This window comes from Rosa rugosa, chromosome 1 (genome assembly GCF_958449725.1).
Source record: "Rosa rugosa chromosome 1, drRosRugo1.1, whole genome shotgun sequence".
NCBI classification, from domain to species: Eukaryota; Viridiplantae; Streptophyta; class Magnoliopsida; order Rosales; family Rosaceae; genus Rosa; species Rosa rugosa.
This window is the reverse complement of record NC_084820.1, coordinates 50976647-50995592: the sequence shown is the minus strand read 5'-3', so window position 1 is coordinate 50995592 and position 18946 is coordinate 50976647. Positions and strand designations below refer to the sequence as shown.

The 18946-nt window shown below is 37.7% G+C and overlaps 2 long non-coding RNA genes across 4 annotated transcripts; one reads left to right on the top strand and one right to left on the bottom strand.

Annotated features, from left to right (window-relative positions):
• Positions 1–22: 22 nt before the first annotated feature.
• Positions 23–4398, bottom strand: LOC133740330 (uncharacterized). 2 transcript variants are annotated; one of them, XR_009861141.1, is made up of 6 exons: positions 3843–4398; positions 3192–3219; positions 2465–2539; positions 1311–1609; positions 764–869; positions 23–655 (listed from the first exon to the last, which is right to left on the bottom strand). It is a non-coding gene; the product is annotated as an uncharacterized LOC133740330 (long non-coding RNA). The 2 variants fall into 2 exon arrangements; XR_009861131.1 differs by having other exon boundaries at positions 1311–1387.
• Positions 4399–4880: 482 nt separating this feature from the next.
• On the top strand, positions 4881–7243 carry LOC133740322 (uncharacterized). 2 transcript variants are annotated; one of them, XR_009861127.1, is made up of 5 exons: positions 4881–5385; positions 5805–5906; positions 5986–6052; positions 6702–6788; positions 7084–7243. It is a non-coding gene; the product is annotated as an uncharacterized LOC133740322 (long non-coding RNA). The 2 variants fall into 2 exon arrangements; XR_009861123.1 differs by having other exon boundaries at positions 4882–5385; positions 5802–5906.
• Positions 7244–18946: the final 11703 nt, after the last annotated feature.

Sequence of the window (18946 nt, the reverse complement as noted above, 5' to 3'; positions counted from 1 at the left end):
CAATTGCTTTTGCGACGCCTATTTTGCGACGGCAAATTGAGCTTTTGCGACGGCAAAAACTTTTCGCGACGGTAAATTGAGGTTTTTGCGACGGCAAGACAGGCGTTGCAATAGGTGGCGTCACAAAATCCAATTGCTACGGCAATTTGCCGTCGCAAATACTTTTTTGCGACGGTTTTCTCTTGCCGTTGCAAATTTATTGTTTTGCGACGGCCCATTTGCTACGGTGACTTCCGTCGCAATGTCTGTTTTAGGATAATCCATGTGGAGGTATTTGCGACGGTAACCTTGCCGTCGCAAAAAACGAATTTTTTTTTTAAAAAAAAATATGGTGAAAATTGCACCATATTTTCATTCTAAGAACATGCAAAAATGAAAACTATTATACATGCATCTAAAGTTAAACTACAAATATCCATTATAACTAAACCAATCAACAATTACAACCTCATATTAGCGAAATAAATAACTAAAGCCCATCGTGGCACATTGAATAGAATTTCTTCACAAAGATTGTGGCACCTATGTACTAGTTCAGGAAGATAAAGAATTGCAGCACCAAAGTAACTGTATGCTAGCTTATGCCTAGGAAACGTGAGCTTTTTTTTTCTAGCTTCTTTAAGCTGTTGTCTTGATGCTTTGGCAGACTCATTATCTGAATATAAGCACATGAAGTAGGTGAAATGCGTATGTAGTGAAGAAGTAACAAGATCAGAATCATAACACCAAGAAATATATACAAAAATGAGGATGAAGTACTAACCTGCTAATATCAAGCTCTTGGCTTTGGATTGCCAAAATCAACTCCAGATTCTTCACTACTGACTTGCTAATGAGCTGCCTTTTCAACTAATGGATGGTGTTCTCTGCTGCAGAAAATAAAATATGAGTGTTGCTTGTCATTAGAGAAGCGCAAATGAATAAAAAGCTACTACCCAAACATTTTTCCCATATAATTTTGAATAAAATAAGCTTTTTATTCTAGTCATTTTTATGAGCATTTATGTTCAGTTCATATAGAAAACTAGACTCTGAATACCACATTCAAAACAACCAAGTCCTTTTAACACTGTCTCAGATCGATCTACCTTACATTCGGAGATAATATCTTACAACAATTTATGGGTAAAGCCTCACCATGCAAAGTTTCTTAACCATTCTGTGATATCTGGCCTAAGTTTTCAGATACATAATGTCTTTTGTTTTGTCAAGAGACCCATGTATAACAGGTAGTTCAAAGTGAACGTAATACATATGACTAACAAACTGCACTTTATAGGCATTAAAATGATCAAAGAATATATACTTACATCTCTTCTGTTCCAAAAAATTGGACAAAATACTTCTTAGGATCAGGGACTTTCTCCCAATCTTTAGGCCTGCTAGTCTGAAAATTCAAAACCCAGAACATCTACTTCAAAGACCAATCACATTGGGGCACAAACAAAAAATTCAACAGAGTTATAATTATAAGAAAATACATTATGGCAGATGCTAATGTGATCGAGTAAGCATGAACCAACTAGCCATATGGCAGATTATAATACATCAATCTAGAAATCAATGTATCTTTCTCTTAGAAAGAGTTCGCACATCAGAGGACTTATTCCTGTATAATGCAAGATAATGTAATGTTATATGCCTACATTAAATAGAAGTAGTAACTTAAAAGAATGCAAAGTTCCAAGTACAGCAATGTAAAGACATCGTTTTCAATGATCATGAACCGTTAAACTAATGTACCTAATCTACATCCAATAGAGTTGGGACCTTGCCTCCATAAACAAGAAACCTACCACACGGTTCTGGTATACAAAGGATACTATATTACACTATAGAACCTCTCTAAAAGGAGGAATAAACTGTAAACATAAGGCTGCAGAAAAATTGATATTCCAAGTCTCTAATCAAAGTTTCCACTTAAAGGAAACTAACACTAAAAACTTGTTGATTCCATGAATGAGAAGATGGAATTGTTGTCAGATTGAGTGCACTTTCTGCCCCTTCCCTTAACTACATTGTTTAATAATTGGAAATAGTGTGTTCTGTGTATTATTTTGCTAGAACTTTACATATCACTATATAACCTTTACTATTTTTGACCACTTCATCGATCATTCACATATTAAACTTTATTTTGAAGACTGAAAATAGTAATGTTCCAATTAGTTGGATCAAATGTGAATAGAAATTTCAGAAATTATCCACCAATAAGGTTCACAGAAAGCATAAGTACATATAGATGTCCCCAATATAAACCCTCTATAAAACAGGTTTATTGAGAAAGGTCTATAACAACTGAGTGGAAAGATACAGTTGTTTTTAGGTTGTTCAGACGAGCAGACGAAAGAAATAAAAAAATCCAACCAAAAGTAGTGATTTATTTAAATAATTTCAAACTCAGAAAGCCATAGTTCCAACTCTCACTTACATTACTAAAAACCATTCAAATATGGATACTCACCTTGAGGCTTATACGAAGGGAACTAATAGATGTCTCAATTAAGCATTTTTCAGCCTCATTTTGACATATCAAAACCTGTAATAGCAATTCCATGAACAAAAGACTGATGTCAAACTCCTGGAGAAACAACCTTAACAAGCTAGGTAACAAAATTCTTTTTCCAGAATTTCCGAGTTTTATGTGTTCACTGACAATTTTAAATTCCTGTAAGCTGTAGCTTAAACTATGAAGTCTATAGATTAACTTTTCAGGTGAAGACTACATTTCGGAACCTAGCAAAAAAAGCTGTTCCTACTATATGGCATGAATACTCAAAAGTATGTTTCCACAAGAACAATATTAAAACAAAAATGGAGAGGAACTGCTCAGGATGTTTCCACTTTATTAGCTCTAACTTCCACCTTTTATATGCCTGTTTAACTCTGAAATTCTTCATCCCTACTCAGAGAATTTGTCTAAAAATGGTAAAGATATTGCTAATAAAGCTTAGGCACGAATAGGAACTATCTTTGCCAAACTTTGAAACTGATACAACAAAGTTTACATATGCTTATTTAGATTAAGTGTGGGAAAGAAAAAAGAATGCCAGTCCTTGCACAAGACAAGGCAGTAGAAACCACATATATGAAAAAAAAAAAAAAAACCATCTTTTGCAAACATAACCATTAAAGTAGGAAGGGTGGTATAAGAAAACTATGTTTTTTTACTATGTAAAGATGGTTCTCACAGGATTTAGCAGAAGTTCTGGGCTGGTCCTGCAAAATATGAACAGAAGATTACAGCCTTCCTCACAAAATAATTCAGTCAACACTTGTAAATGGCACTTTAACTTTCAATCATATATCTATCTAACAATGAGCAACTAGGTTATTCTATCAGACCTCGTTCAATCTGCACGCATACTTGCAAAAGAAGTTTATTTAGTTATTCTGAGCTCTATTATTTTAGTCTACTGCTGACCTTTAGTTAATTTAGATACCATTAGTATACAGTAGCCCTATAAAATCCAGAAGAACACTTAAATTTACGATCTGATGCATCATTAATTTAAGTTGCATGCAAGAAGAAACCCCAAATGTATAGGTCAAGTTCTGACCCCATCAAATCAAGCTCAACCTCAAACTCGTCAATGTATCGATGTCTAAGAGAAAGATACCCATCTATTTACTAAACATGAAGATAATCCAGGAGGATTGGCCACTGGTGCTCAAATTTGAATTTGTGCCCAATTAGTTTCATATCAAAATTGAACTCACAATCTAAATATTGACCTCTCATATACAACCAATTGAATTAACAGAGCCCAATCTCAAACTAAACTAAGACTATAAATATTAATATTCAACAAGAGACAAATGGAAAGAACAAAGGGATTTACCTTAGATTCCTAGAGATATTGATCTGGATTTGTTGTGTCTGGGGTGTGAGAGAGCTGTTGTTACAGTTTATTTGGTGAAGGAGGAGCTATTCGATGGAAAGGAGGAGCTCGTCAGTCTCGGTGGTATGTTCCGGCGCGCAGACCTCGTTAACGTCGACGGAGGAGCTCGTCACTGTTGGCGGTAGGTTGCGGTGCGGACCTCGTCGATCTCTGCGGTAAGTTCCAGTTCGAGGAGCTACAAAGCTTGGGGAGGGAGGGGGAGAGAGAGAGGTGTTGTTTGGGAAAAAGAGGGATAAAGAATTAGGGCTGTATTGTTGGTGGGAACTTTGGCCAAAAGTAAAAACAGGGGGAAAATAATTGGGTTAGCGCCAAGAGTAAGAGAAAAGTTTACGACGGTACGAGAAAAGTTCGTCGCAATTGATTGCAGAGTTACTACGGCAAACATTTTCCGTCGCAAATGATAAAGTTTAATCGCGACGGAAGATTTTCCGTAGCAATAGGGTCTCAATTGCGACGGCAACTGTTGCCGAAGTAAAAAGGCGAAGCAATTGCAATTTTTTTTAGTAGTGCACCTCGCCTTGGCAATGTTGCTCTCTTTCTTTTCTGGCGGTGTGGTAGGGTGGAACCTCCTCTGTCGTTGAGCTTTTGCTTACGGGATTTTCTGTTTTTGCGTTTGAGACATACACTATACGGCCTTGTTGTTGGGTTTTGAGTTTCTGCGCAGCTGGTGGACGGAACCCAAATATAGCAGCACCCTAACTTTATCATATCAATGGGTAATTTATCCACATGGGCTGAAATTGCGTCATTTATCTGATACTCTGACTTTCACTAAAACTAGTTGATTACTTATCACATTTAAGCTTGGACCTCCATGTGGGAAAATGTTTTAATTTGTTAAATTCAAACAGCTTTTTTAAGCCTTGTACGTACAAGCAATCCAAAAGGAGCCTTTGACTATCACATCTACTAACATATTTATCATTCTTTTAGTTGCAGAATTTTTTCAGTGAAGCCGCACTACTAGAAAATGGGCTTGTGAGCACCGATTCAGCCCACTGATTGGGGTTGGTGTGTGTTACCCAACAGTTTGTCACCATTTTGTTGGATTGGTGCCTTGTCATGCAGCATTCACCGATCATGGGTGGCTAATGGGCTTTTTGCCAATTTAATATTCCACAATTTGTATACGTGGCAAATTTTGTATATTGACTACTCTGCAATCCAATACCTACTCCAAAAGGCTCAAACAGAGCTGGGTACTTGAGTAGGGTTCTCAACTACTTACTCTCTTCCTACTCGACCCAAAAAAATTCTCTTGCACAAATTTTTGCTTTTAGATTCTTCTTAAGTTGTACACAACACCACCTACACCAATGGCTTCAGGTTGAGCCGATCTACAAAAGCCCCAAACTTCCAAAACTTGCCGTCACAGGAGTTTGCCACACGCGCCGCTCCTTGCTTTATACTTTTCCAATATCGACTCGAACCGGCTTCGATCACATTCTCAATGGATCCAGACCAGATAAGAAGCTCACAATGGGTCAGTTATTTATTATGGTTTTATGTCAGTTTTTCCTACTATTGCTAGATCATTTTCGATTTGAAAATTCGTGGAGTTGTTTTTTTTTTTTTTTGGTTAATTAATTAGGGTTTGTTGCTGGAATGCAATCTTTAGCGAATGTTTTTGGTATTCTGGTGTATTGGGATGTTTCTTCTGAAATGAGAAACTGGCTTGTTGAATCTTTTTTTTTTTTTTTGGGTCAACTGTTTGTTGAATCTTGTTTAGTTACAAACTGGAGACAAGCTGTTAAAATATATTCAATTTGCACTCAACTTAAAACAAATTCCAGTTTTATGCAAGTTTTTAAATCTATTGGTTGGCTTTTTTTTATTTTATTTTTAAATGTAACTTCTTCTAGTTGGTGATATTGGGGCTATTTTTTCTTCTTCTTCTAGAAGGTCTCAGGTTTTCTGGAAATGGAGAAGCAGAGAAGGATAATTCTAATATAGTCATGCAATTCCATATTATGTGGAGTTCTTCTCATCGTAAATGCAATGAAGGTGAATATATATTTTGTAGTTTCATTTATATTGATCTACCATGATAATGATTACATGTCCTTTATGAAACATGTTTCAGATTAGAAAGAACCAAACATCTTTAGCTTCATGTGGTACCCTCTGATTATAGAGATGAATTTTATCAGGTAATCGATCATGATCCCACTTAGTCATATTTTGGGATTTTCCTTAGTAAGTGCATCATCTGTTTGTACGAGTATGAAAATTGAACATGTACCTCTCCATTGTGGTGGCAATTTGGATCTAGCTAGCTAGAAGGTATATGTATATACTATATAGGAAGAATAAAGTCCTCACTAGCTTAACTGTGACCATTGCATATTAAGTTGGGTTATGCATTATTTATAAATGCATTTCCAGCTTCTAGCTATTGTAAATTAAGTTTGGGTATAAATTAAGTTGGGATATACAAGTTGGGTTATACATTATATATGACTAGCTTATTATGGTGATTATGTAGCTTATTATGATTTAAGGATGCAATTAAAACATTTGAATGATGTAGCATTATATGCTCGTAACAAGGTAATGCAGCTGTATACCCTCTACATATATCTTTTCTCATTTACATTCTATTATATCAATTTGGCTTCCTCTATATATTCAACGTTAAATGTGATGGACATGTTCACCTTTATTGAGTTCTATTGGTCATGTTTATGTTGAATAAACTTGTCGTCACATTGTGTATACAGTTATATCTTACGTTACAAGTTATATATGACTAGGTCATGTATGTAGTTGTATCTTACATTTATGGTTTAACTTTTCTAGGTATGGTGCGTACCCTAAATCTTGGGCTTGAGAAGACAATGCATATCAAGATCTCTGTGGCATGAGATAACTTGTGAAGGATATTTGGTATGCTGATTGCATCAATATTCAATATTCAATTACAAACTTTGTATACGCATGTCAAAATATGCTGGAAATGGAATGAGTTGCATATGCATTAATGTTGTATTGTTTTTTTCAACGGTATGCAACTATGCATTGTTGTATTGTTACATTTAGATACTTGTATTAATTTTGCTTTACTTTGTTATTGTTGCATTTCTTTCTCCACTGTGCGCACATTAATTATCAATCAGCTGCATCTTAATATAGTAACATTGTTACTGTTCTAACTTGTTATTCTTTGGATGTATATATTCAGAGCAGCTTGAGGTTATGCTCGGTAGGTGGAGCTCAGCCTTGGAGGTCTCCATATAACCGTACAGGATTCTGTTGCAACTACATTTTTTAAAAAAAAATTTGGTAAAATCTGGTAGACCATTTTTTATATGGTTTCCAGCATGTGAATTGGTGGGTTGTAATAGCTTTGTTGCAGGAATGTTCAACATATTGCTTTTAATTGAATGATTGGTTGCCTTTTAAATTTCCTAAAATTGAATATTATAAAATATAAAATACTGGATAAGCAATAGTGTAGGAAGAGACCTAATTAAAAATAAAAAATAAAAAAAATCTATCCATTTTTCACACCATTTGGAATAGTGGCCACAATGGGGACATTGTCTGACAGAAAACAGAGATGGCAGAGCAGACCAAGAAGAAATTTTGCCACGGAAGACATATGGGTGCCCTATGGCCTATAGGAAACTCCAATATAGGAGACTGACATTAGATGGGTGGCTGCACAGTGGCCTTTGAGGAAATTGGTGCCCTTTGTAGACAAACAACACCGATAATAGACGGCGCCCTATATGCAAATTTCTAGTAGTGCCGGATGTGTTATTTCAACCCTCCAGGTTGGAATATGTTAAAATCCTGCAGGTTTTATATGGTCTTCATAACATACACTCTTCGCATGTCTTTGATTCTACATTAATAAACTTCTAATTGTAAGAGTATTCGTTAACCACAAATCTACAATCCATACCAACCATACGTAACCTTTCTTCCATCTAATGTTATCTTACCAGTAACTTAACTCGGTCAGCATCAAACACATTACGGGAGCCAACCCTAAATACAACACTAGTGGCCTGGCCGGCCAATAGAGTTGGTCAATACATAGGCATTAGGCATGATAAAAACGGTAGGAAATTTACTGTAATCACTACCAGAAAAAAGGCCTTTTACGGCCCACATTGTGCGCCGTAAATGACAATTTACGGCACACTAATGTAGGCCGTAAATGAACATGTCGTAAAAGACAATGATTATTTACGGCGCTCTTGATGTGCGCTGTAAATGAGTTACATTGTGCGTCGTAAATGAGTCAAATGTGCGCCGTAAATGATGGTACATTTACGGCACATATACAATGCATGCCGTAAATGAGTCGCACTGTGCGTCGTAAATGAGTTAAATGTGTGCCGTAAAAAATGATACATTTACAGCACACATACCATGCACGCCGTAAATGATATTTCAAAAAATAAAATAAAAATTATATACTCCACGTTTTTTTTTTATTAATAAATAAACTTCATTCAGATATCTACATCACATAGGATTTACTTACAAGTAGAATACCGAAAGAATGAACAACATGCAGCTATCATTAATCACAATAATTGTGATACATATTGACAAGCACAAATGTGAGAATACAAAAATAAACCAAGGCCAAGGAAAGAACATATTACTTCTTTCCTGCTTTTCCCTCCTTTCTTCTTACAATTCCTTCAGCATAATTTCACACTCTTACCTTTGTATGGCTCTGTAAGTCTCCATTTCCTAATGGAAGCAGCAAACTGGCAGATTTCACTCTAGTCATAACCACTAACTATGATTCTGGGGTTTTTTTGCACCTTCACTTGTCTGCCATCAGGAATATCCATCCTTACTGGATGGGAGAACCCAAGACTCAATACCAAGATCCTTCGTTCTAATGTTGCTCGAACCATCATCAACCAACTATAGCCTCTTCTCGAATCCTTTGGATACTACTACCATGCACCAAGAATCTAGCATCACTCTCTTCCCAAAAGCTGCAGAGTAGAAAAGATAAAGGAAAAAAATGAGTCAAGATAAGCACCTACATTTATTAGGACATTTCTTTACAAATGGAATAAAAGACAAAGATTAAAACTTTTCTGTTGTAAAACTAACATAAAAGTGTTTCAGAAAATGGAGAGAGTTTTGCTTCAAAGAACTTGAGAGAGAGAGAGAGAGAGTTTTGATGCAGAGAGGGAGTGTAGTATTTTCTGTTTTCTCTATCATCCATGGATGAGAAATGGATTACATATATAGTGGAAGGCAAGGAACATATAGCCTAAAATCCTCCATAAAACAAGGACCCTTAAAGTCCTCCTTAAAACATGGATCCCCTAAAACCAGGAAAGAGGAAAGCATCTTCTAATATACAATAATTTACATGATATATCCATAATAATTTACAACACTCCCCCTTGGATATTTCATGTCAATAGTGTTGCCTAGGCTGTGCGCTTTTAAGTTGTCTCGTCAAAAACCTTGCCAAGTAATAAAAACCCTGTGGGAAAAAACAACCTTGGTCGAAGGAGAAAAAGAGCACAACGCGCATGAGTGTGAAGTAGTAATATCACAGCTTCGGAGATAAGTGGAGTCTTCTTATCAGCATCATAAGTAGGTAGTATGTCTACGAGAGGGATGCATTTAGATTTGCTACACCAAAACCTTGCCCGGTAAACCCAGTGGGAGAAACCCGTGGTCGAAGGGAAAAGATGAGCAAATGCATATATGTCAAATCAAAGCATCTTCAGGATGTAGTATAAGTGGGGTGACCATTCTAAAGATGTGCCTCGTTAAAACCTTGCCAGGTAACAAAACCCAGTGGGACAAAATAACCCTGGACGAAGGACGAAAAGAGTACACGATGGTCAAGTGTATATGCTTCGGGATACTCCCCCTGATTTCGACTCCCCCTGAAAATTACATGTTAGGTAATTCAGATAGTTTACGTAGACCAATACCTTGAACATGCTTCTGGAATGTAGACTTTGGTAGTGACTTGGTAAAGAGGTCTGCACGATTATCTTCAGATCGAATCTGCTTGACTTCAATCTTCTGATGCTCCTGTTGTTGCTGATTGAAGAAGAACTTCGGTGCAATATGTTTGGTGTTGTCTCCTTTGATGAAACCCGTCTTCATCTGCTCTATGTAAGCAGCATTATCCTCGTAGATAATGGTTGGTTCATCAGTGGTGGAATGCAGTCCACATGTGCTTCGAACATGCTTTGTAACGGCTCTTAGCCATGTACATTCACATACTGCTTCTTGAAGAGCTAGTATCTCAGCATGATTCGAAGAGGTAGCAACAAGTGTCTATTTCGTAGACCTCCAAGAAATTGCAGTATTCCCAATGGTAAAGACATAACCAGTTTGGGAACGTGCCTTGTGCGGGTCTGATAGATAGTCTATATCAGCATATCCAACAAGGCGAGCATCATTCTGAGGATCAAGGGGGTTTGATCCATTCCTTGATGCGTAGGGATAGAATAAGCCCATATCCGTTGTACCTCTAAGGTAGCGGAAAAATGTCTTTCATGCCATTCCAGTGGCGGCGTGTTGGCGCAGAGCTATATCTAGCTAACAAGTTCACATTGAATGAGATGTCCTATCTAGGGCATTGAGCCAAGTACAATAATGCGCCTATTGCACTTAGATATGAGACTTCTGGTACCAATATCTCTTCGTTATCATCTGCAGGACGATACGGTTCTCTCTAGACTTCAGACGACCATGGGTGTGCTTGCTTTTATCCTCATTAAAGCATCTTAACATCTTCTGGATGTAATTTGGTTGATGGACCAAAATTTCATCTGCACTGTGCTCGGGCTCCAGGTCGAGACAATAATTTGTTCTCCCAAGGCCTTTCATCTCAAATTCCAACTTCAGGTGCTTTGCGGTTTCCTTGATCTCTTCAGGAGTATCGATCAAATTCATGTCATTGACATAGACCGCCACAATTCTAAACTAGGAACTTGTTTCCTTAATAAACACGCATGGGCATAGTTTATTATTCACATATCCCATCCTGATTAAATATTCACTTAGACGGTTATACCACCTCCGTCTGGATTGTTTCAATCCATAAAGTGAACGCCTCAAAACTAATGGAGAGCGTGTTCCGTGGTCTAGAACTATTTGCATCGGGTATATTAAGTTCTTCAGGAACTTTCAGGTATATTTCTGTATTATGATCCCCCTAGAGATAAGTTATGACCACATTCATAAGCTGCATATTCAGTTTTTCGGAAACTACCAAATTGATAAGGTAGTGGAACGTTATGACGTTCATTACGGGAGAATACGCGTCCTCGTAATCAATCACAGGGCGTTGAGAAAATTCTTGCGCCACTAGACGAGCTTTGTGTATCACAATCTCATTTTTCTCATTACGCTTCCTTATAAATACCCATTTAAATTCTACAGGTTTAACATAGGGAGGTGTAGGAACAACAGGTCCAAAACACCTTTCTCTTTGTCAAGGAATCTAATTTGACCTGGATTGCTTCTTTCCATTTTGGCCAGTCGTCTCTACGTTGACATTATCAACGGAGCGAGGTTCGATGTCATCGTTATTTATAATTTCGGTAGCTACTGCGAATACAAATATATCATCGATGATAATCTCATTCCGATTCCAGATCTCACTTAAGCATGCATAATTTACCGAGATTTCTCTATTCTCGGGAGTGGGTTCAGACGTTGGAGCGTCCCCCAACGTTGTCTCTTCTAGGACGGACCCATAATCTGGAATTATCTCGTGAGATGGATCAGCTGAGATCGCGATGTCTAGTGGATTCGTTTGTGCCGGTTTTACCCTCTTCCGGGGATAAGAATCCTTCGAACTTAGTGGTCTACCTAGCTTCTGGGCAGGGATATGTGACTGGTTAGCCGCCATGGTCGTACCTCGTCCATCTGGGACGACGCGTCCTACAGGGACATCTATCCTTGCAGGCACATTTGCAGCAGGTATATGTGATCTCGTCACTTTAGCTAGATCAGAGAAAGCGTCTGGCATATTTTGGGCTACACTCTGTAGATCTAGAATTCTCCGCACTTCATTATCACATTGTGCGGTTCGGGGATCAAGATGAGACATAGTGGGGACTTTCCACGTCAATTCACGTCGTTCATCAGGAACGGTAACGTTCTTATCTCCCCCTAACGGCGGGAAGACTGTCTCATCAAAGTAACAATCCGCAAATCTAGCGGTAAAGAGATCGCCTGTCAAGGGCTCTAAAAAGCGTATAATGGATGGGGATTCATAACCGACATATATGCCCATCCTTCGTTGAGGACCCAATTTTGTACGTTGTGACGGCACAATTGGCACGCGGACTGCATACCCAAATGCGAGTAAGTGCGAAACATCAGGTTCGTACCCAGTTACCAACTGTAACGCGGAGTAAGGTTGGGTAGCAGTGGGCCTCAACGGGACCAACATAGTTGCATGCAAGATTGCATAGCCCCACGCAAAAACTAGAAGCTTGGTGCGCATTACCAAGATTCTATTTGCGAGACCATCTTGGGTGTGAACATAGGGAACTATATGTTCAGCATCAATCCCAAGGGATATGCAATAATCATCGAAAGACTTCAATGTAAACTCTCCGGTATTATCAAGTCTTATAGACTTTATGGGATAATCCGAGTGGTGAACCCTCAATTTCATGATCTGGGCGAGAGTTTAGCAAAAGCAGCATTTTCTTGTGGACAATAGTGTAACATGTGATCACTTTGTCGATACATCAACCACAACCATGAAATATTTAAATGGTCCGCATGGTGGTTAGAAAGGTCCACAAATTTTCCTTGCATTCTGTGCAGAAAAATGGTGTGTGTATATACTAGTCTTTGCATATGATGGTCTAGTATGGCATAGCGTGTCATTATATACAAGACCCTTATTCAGAAGGGGATGCACCTGCAATGAATTGAGGATACGGTGCATCATACTTTGACCTGGGTGTCCCAAACGGTCATGCCATAGCAAGTAGTTGCTTAAATTAGTTAGCTTCTAGCTAACAGATTCCAATTTCTCCAATGTACGCTTCTGGCCACACACTTTGGAGGTTATGCAAAGATATTACACTCATTTTTCTCAGTGGTTTCAGCGTGATAACCGTTGGTTCGAATATCCTTAATACTCAATAACGTTCTTCTGGAACGTGGAGATTATAAGGCCTCATTAATGGTAGGTTCAGTACCATTGGACAACATATAGTGGGTTTTGCCATAACCCTCTATCAGGTTGGATTGGCCTGATACGGTTGTCACAGAGGTATGAATAGACAATAAGTTTGAAAAATATCTCCGATCTGGGAGTATGGTGTGCGTAATAGCACTTTTAACCAGACAACAAACTTCCCCACAGAATATGCCTATTCATTTATTTAATTCAATGGATCACATGTATGAATAAGTTTATTGAATTAAATATATTCGAACATAACCACATTTCTATAATCCAAAATAATTGAAAACATAAATCACCAAAATCTGAAGATGTTTCATTCATTAAGATGAAAATATGGCACAAGGGGCCAATTATATCCATGTCTTCGAGTTCTAATTCTCGGTATGTTTAGTAACTTCCTGAAAATCCATGATCTCTAGTGTGGAATCGATGGAAAATGACTCTTCAATAAAGTTGGTATTTCGAGTTCCACGACTGGCGAAATACTCATCTACTGCTTCGGCTATCGCACAACAGGTGCGGGACCAGCAGTCAATTCCTCCACATTGATAACAAAGATCATGCTGATTCTGGTGGCAGCGGGCCGGACCAGTGTTCCTTTCAACTTGGGCTTGCTGAGTTATGGCATCATGGTTCCTACCACGTGGGCCTTGGCCACGTGGAGCCTGATTACATGGCCTCTTGGGCTTTGGCCAAGTGGCAGACGGTCATATGGGCTAATTTCGTTCTGCCAATCATGTCTTGCTTCAAGCAAGAAAATGGTCATTTGATGGTGAAAGTGCTCTTCTAGAGCGACCCAAAGAGTCTGTGTATCCTCTTCATCGGATACTCAACTTGGAGTGTTTTCTCCATATGTTTCCTTTGAAAATTATGGCACTCATATTAAAAGCCTCAATGACGACATTGTTAGCATTGATTGTTGATCTCATCTTCTTTGCAATCAGATGAATTTTCACATCTTGAGTTCACTTTAGATAGTTTCTTCTGGAAACCTCCAAAGCAACAAAGTCAAGTTTGTTGAGATTTGGCATTTCTTACAGGAAAGGAACAAATAATCTTAGTGCTTTGGGTAGTATCGTCCATAAGCAACTAATAGGAATTTCAGGTTCTATAACATGGTATGGAAAATCGGATTAAACATGTAAAATCTACTGGTTTTATCATGTGTGGTGAATTTATGAAGGAAACTTCAAGTTTCTTAAATGGCATTATCGAAACCACAGGTTCGATATGTGAATGAACTACTGGTTCATTTAGAACTTTTAGTTCATTAGGTACCTGCATTTTCTACACATATATTCTAGTGCGAAAATTTAGACAAGTAACACAATAATATTGAATTGAGCAGATTGAAATAATCTCACAAATTGGATAAATGGAAATCACAAATCAATTGAGATATTAATTGCATGCTAGTAAAATAACATATTAATTATCACGCAATTATGTGAATAAATGTTTCTGGCAATTAATTACACATATTAAATATGGTGAATCTATTTACAATATCAAATCATTTTTCCTTTTATTTGATTCTGCTGGACCAAAGGAGTGGGCTTGATAGTGAAGCCTATCGGGCTTAGTCTGCGGGCTTGTGACCCGGCCTTTCATGCGTAATTTAAATGGTGTGTGAGGCCTGCTGGGCTGCTAGGTCCCGCAGAGGGAGAGTGGGCCTGCTGGGCTCAAGCTGGTCTGCCAAGGAATGAAAAGTTATTACTCAACCCTTTTGGTAACTCCAATTAAATACGACCAGGTAAGAGTATGAGGTTTGGGTGGAGCGAGGCTCTCTTAAGTACACAGCCTCATTGTATCTTGCCTAGACATCACATCGAATTGGGTGAGCCTACTTGGAAAGATTCATAATATTTCAGTGTTGTCAAAACTACAGGTTCGATACTATATGTGAACTTCTGGTTCAATATTTATGTATGAAATTTTGGTTCAATGTTTATGTGTGTGAACTTCCGGTTCGTTAAGTACCTGCATTCCGCACATATATATTCTAATGCAAAGAATTTAAGCGGGTAAAATATTTAAATTTAATATGAGCAGGTAACACCACAAAACATTATCATAATAAATAATGAAGGAAAGATGTATCATTATCACAAAGTCCAAACAAGTATTTATAGATATTTGTCACAATATACATGAATTAATAGCTAAATTAAAAAGCTATTGATTTTCCTTTTACTCATTCCATTATGCCAATTATAGTGCAAGAGAAATAAGTGTCTCTCATAGATGATTAAGTTAAACTAGATGCTTCAATAAAAGTCATAAATCGTGATTGCAGCTTCTACTGAATAGCAGTCGAAAAACAAACCAAAATCCCAACCAAAACAACCCAGAAAAATTTGAAAAATTATAGAGATGCAGTAAACACACAGAGGCTCTAGCATACAAAATTTGGTGAATTTTGGAGTTGAATTACTATTTTAAATAAATACGGGAACACAGAGGACAGAAGGTAAACTGAAACAGTAAAATCCGTTTTTGCTTGGAAAAACATACTTGGTTGTAGAGCTGGTAGATTGATGTTGATTGAATGATGAACCTCTTCTTTTCTGCAACCCAAGACTTATTCACCTCTTCTCTTGTCGATCGGCAATCCGAATCCTAGAGCTAGTCGTGCTGATAACGTGTTGTAAAACTAACATAAAAGTGTTTCAGAAAATGGAGAGAGTTTTGCTTCAAAGAACTTGAGAGAGAGAGAGAGAGAGTTTTGATGCAGAGAGGGAGTGTAGTATTTTCTGTTTTCTCTATCATCCATGGATGAGAAATGGATTACATATATAGTGGAAGGCAAGGAACATATAGCCTAAAATCCTCCATAAAACAAGGACCCTTAAAGTCCTCCTTAAAACATGGATCCCCTAAAACTAGGAAAGAGGAAAGCATCTTCTAATATACAATAATTTACATGATATATCCATAATAATTTACAACATTTTCTTTGTCACGCCCCGAATTTTGAATAACAAATTCAAATCCGAAACATGAATTAAACAACTTAAACAAATAAACGTTCTGAATTTTTTTTTCAGAAACAACCTCGCCACTCACGCTCAAATTCAAAACTCGAAGACCTCGAGTTAATTATTACAACTCACTCGTACAAAGTAAATTGTAAAGCTCTAATGAGCATAACAAACCTCACAACTGAAAATCAGAGTATTTCAAAGTAGCTACTCTACACGGTTCGATCACCTTCCTGAATTCTCCAGTCCTGTAGGATTATCCGCTACACCGTTTGAATAGTGTACCGGGATTGCAACAACACAAAACCCGGTAAGCTTTTGACAGCCAGTATGAGTAAAAGAAAGAATGGTTGATTTATTATAACACAGTACTTTTAACTCAAGTAACAACCAACAATTTCAACATCCACAAAGAAAACCACAATCTCGATAATCGATCACCAAAATCATTAACTCCAAATCATTTGAAATCACACACAAAGAAATCAAATGAATCACTCATCTCTACTCTTAACAAGATGTCTTTATCCCCACAATACGGAATAATATTTCTCAACTTTCTACAAGTCTCATCCATCACTGCACTTCCCAATTAAACTAATAAGAACATTAATCATGCATAGAAAATTAATTCAGGAAATAACCAACACGCATAAAATCAGAAGTCATAGTAATCCCTGCATATAATTTAGTTAAGGAGATTACATTAAAAACAAACAATAAAATGAAAACGAGAAATAAACGGGAAATCGAACCATAGAAATGATCAAGGAAATAAATAGAGATAATAAACAATATAACCGAAAAAGAAGAAAAGAGAAAAAGAATAGAAATTTAAACAAAAGAATTAACAAGGAAATTAATTAAAAACATCATCAACTCACACTAATAAATCCATCCAAAACTCAACACCTTTTACCAAAAGGACTCTTACAAGTCACATCGTGACAAAATCATAGGAAATGTTAACCTAACAAATCATTATGAAAATCCGGTCCAACCTGGACACGTTGGCAGACAGACTAGAGCTCTAACTGATCGAAATCACTAACCGGGCCAAAGGCGTAATTACGATATATTGCCTGAGGATGCAACCTGCAAACCCCGGATCTTTAGGCCAACCTGACCCTTAGATCAAAACATTTAAGCGAGTCGCACTGGACCCAAAATGTTAAAACAAATCAAACAGAGAAATCACAACCTGTGACGCTCAAATCCTCAGACCACCGGTCGTCAGATTAAAACATTTAAAATGGTCATACCGGACCTGAAAATGTTTCCCAACCCAAAAGGAGAAATCACAACCTGCAACTCCCCAAATCCTCAAACACTTTTCAAAACAATAGAAATACCATTTCCCACGACATATTGTTTCCCGAAAAGTCATACCCAAAAACAATATATGAACTCACTCACAAATATTGTTTGCATCACAACAATTCTACCAATACATATATGTTTCCGACATATGTAAATATTCAATTCAATAATCCACATACCACAATGCCACACCATCCATATATATATTCCACATAAATATATATATACGTAATTATCCGCTCAGGGATAATCACTAATACCAACTATAGTCCACACAATAAAATCGTGAAATTCATTTTTATAGTTTAAATACATTTTACTTACCTATGGACCGTAGTTGATCAAGCCCATATGATTTAAAACAAATATTTATTTCATAAATATTTTCACACAATTACGACAAAATAAAGTAATTAAATTTATTCGGTTCGTAATATGAACCACGTGAGGTTTACTCACCTCTGATCCAGCTGCGTCTTCTTAACAGCTCAATTAACAATCTCACGAATCGTCCGCCAAATAAATCCATCGATCACCTAATCCAATAATGATCTTAACTTAGCCAACAACTCAAAAGCACACATATACGGGAATCTGACGGTCGGATTCTAACTTATATAAAAATCCGACGGATGGATTCTCACAAATCGCCTCCCGAATCACCATTTCTCAATTATACAAAGATCCAACGGTCGGATCTTCGTCCGTGACCACACAAAGTCATCGGGACAGTCATACGATCAACATATCAAATCTACAATTCCATCAGACGGTCTGATCTTCACAGATCACAAATCGAACGATCGAAATCGATCGAAACTTAAAAATTCATAACTTAATCATACGATATCCAAAAATTACGTGTAATATACCAAAATGATCGTATTGAAATATAGAATCTGAAAATGTACAGAAACCATATTTTTGATCCCCGGAGGTGGCCGGAAAGGGCCGCCGGAGTTAGTGGCAGAGCCGCCGCCGACCACCACCAATGGTGTCGGGGCCGGGCTGCTCTTCTTCCTCTCATCATGCTTAACAACTTTCATAACTACCATGTAAGCTGAAAATGACCGGAAGTGGTTGAAATTACCTAAAACAGTCGAGGTGGCCGGAATTTTTCCAGAAACCGGCGAGAATTTGCAGAAACCGGCGAAGCTCCGATCAACGTAAAAATGTCCTCTTTTCGCTTCGATTCCTTCAGGAGACTTGTTCAGAACTTAAAGACGAACTCACTGGTTCAAGAATCACTCAAAACGAAGCTCTACAGCTCGAGATATCTTGATCGAAAGCGTCGGTGGCCGGAAAATTTCCAGAATCCGGCGAGCTTGAATTCCGACGTAAAAACTTCAATTTATCGCTTCGATCCCTTCATGAAAGTTGTTCAAAACTTCAATCTGAGTTCACCAGCTCAAGAATCACAAGAAATGATGGTCTGTAGCTCGCGATATCCGGATCGATAGCTCCGGTTTCGTTCTTGGTTGGGTTTGACTTGCAGCCACTGCTACGGGCCACGCCGCCGTGTGAGGCTGCTTCTGGGAGGTTCAGGAAGTTGAGGCGAGCTTGTGGATGGATTTTGGTGAGGA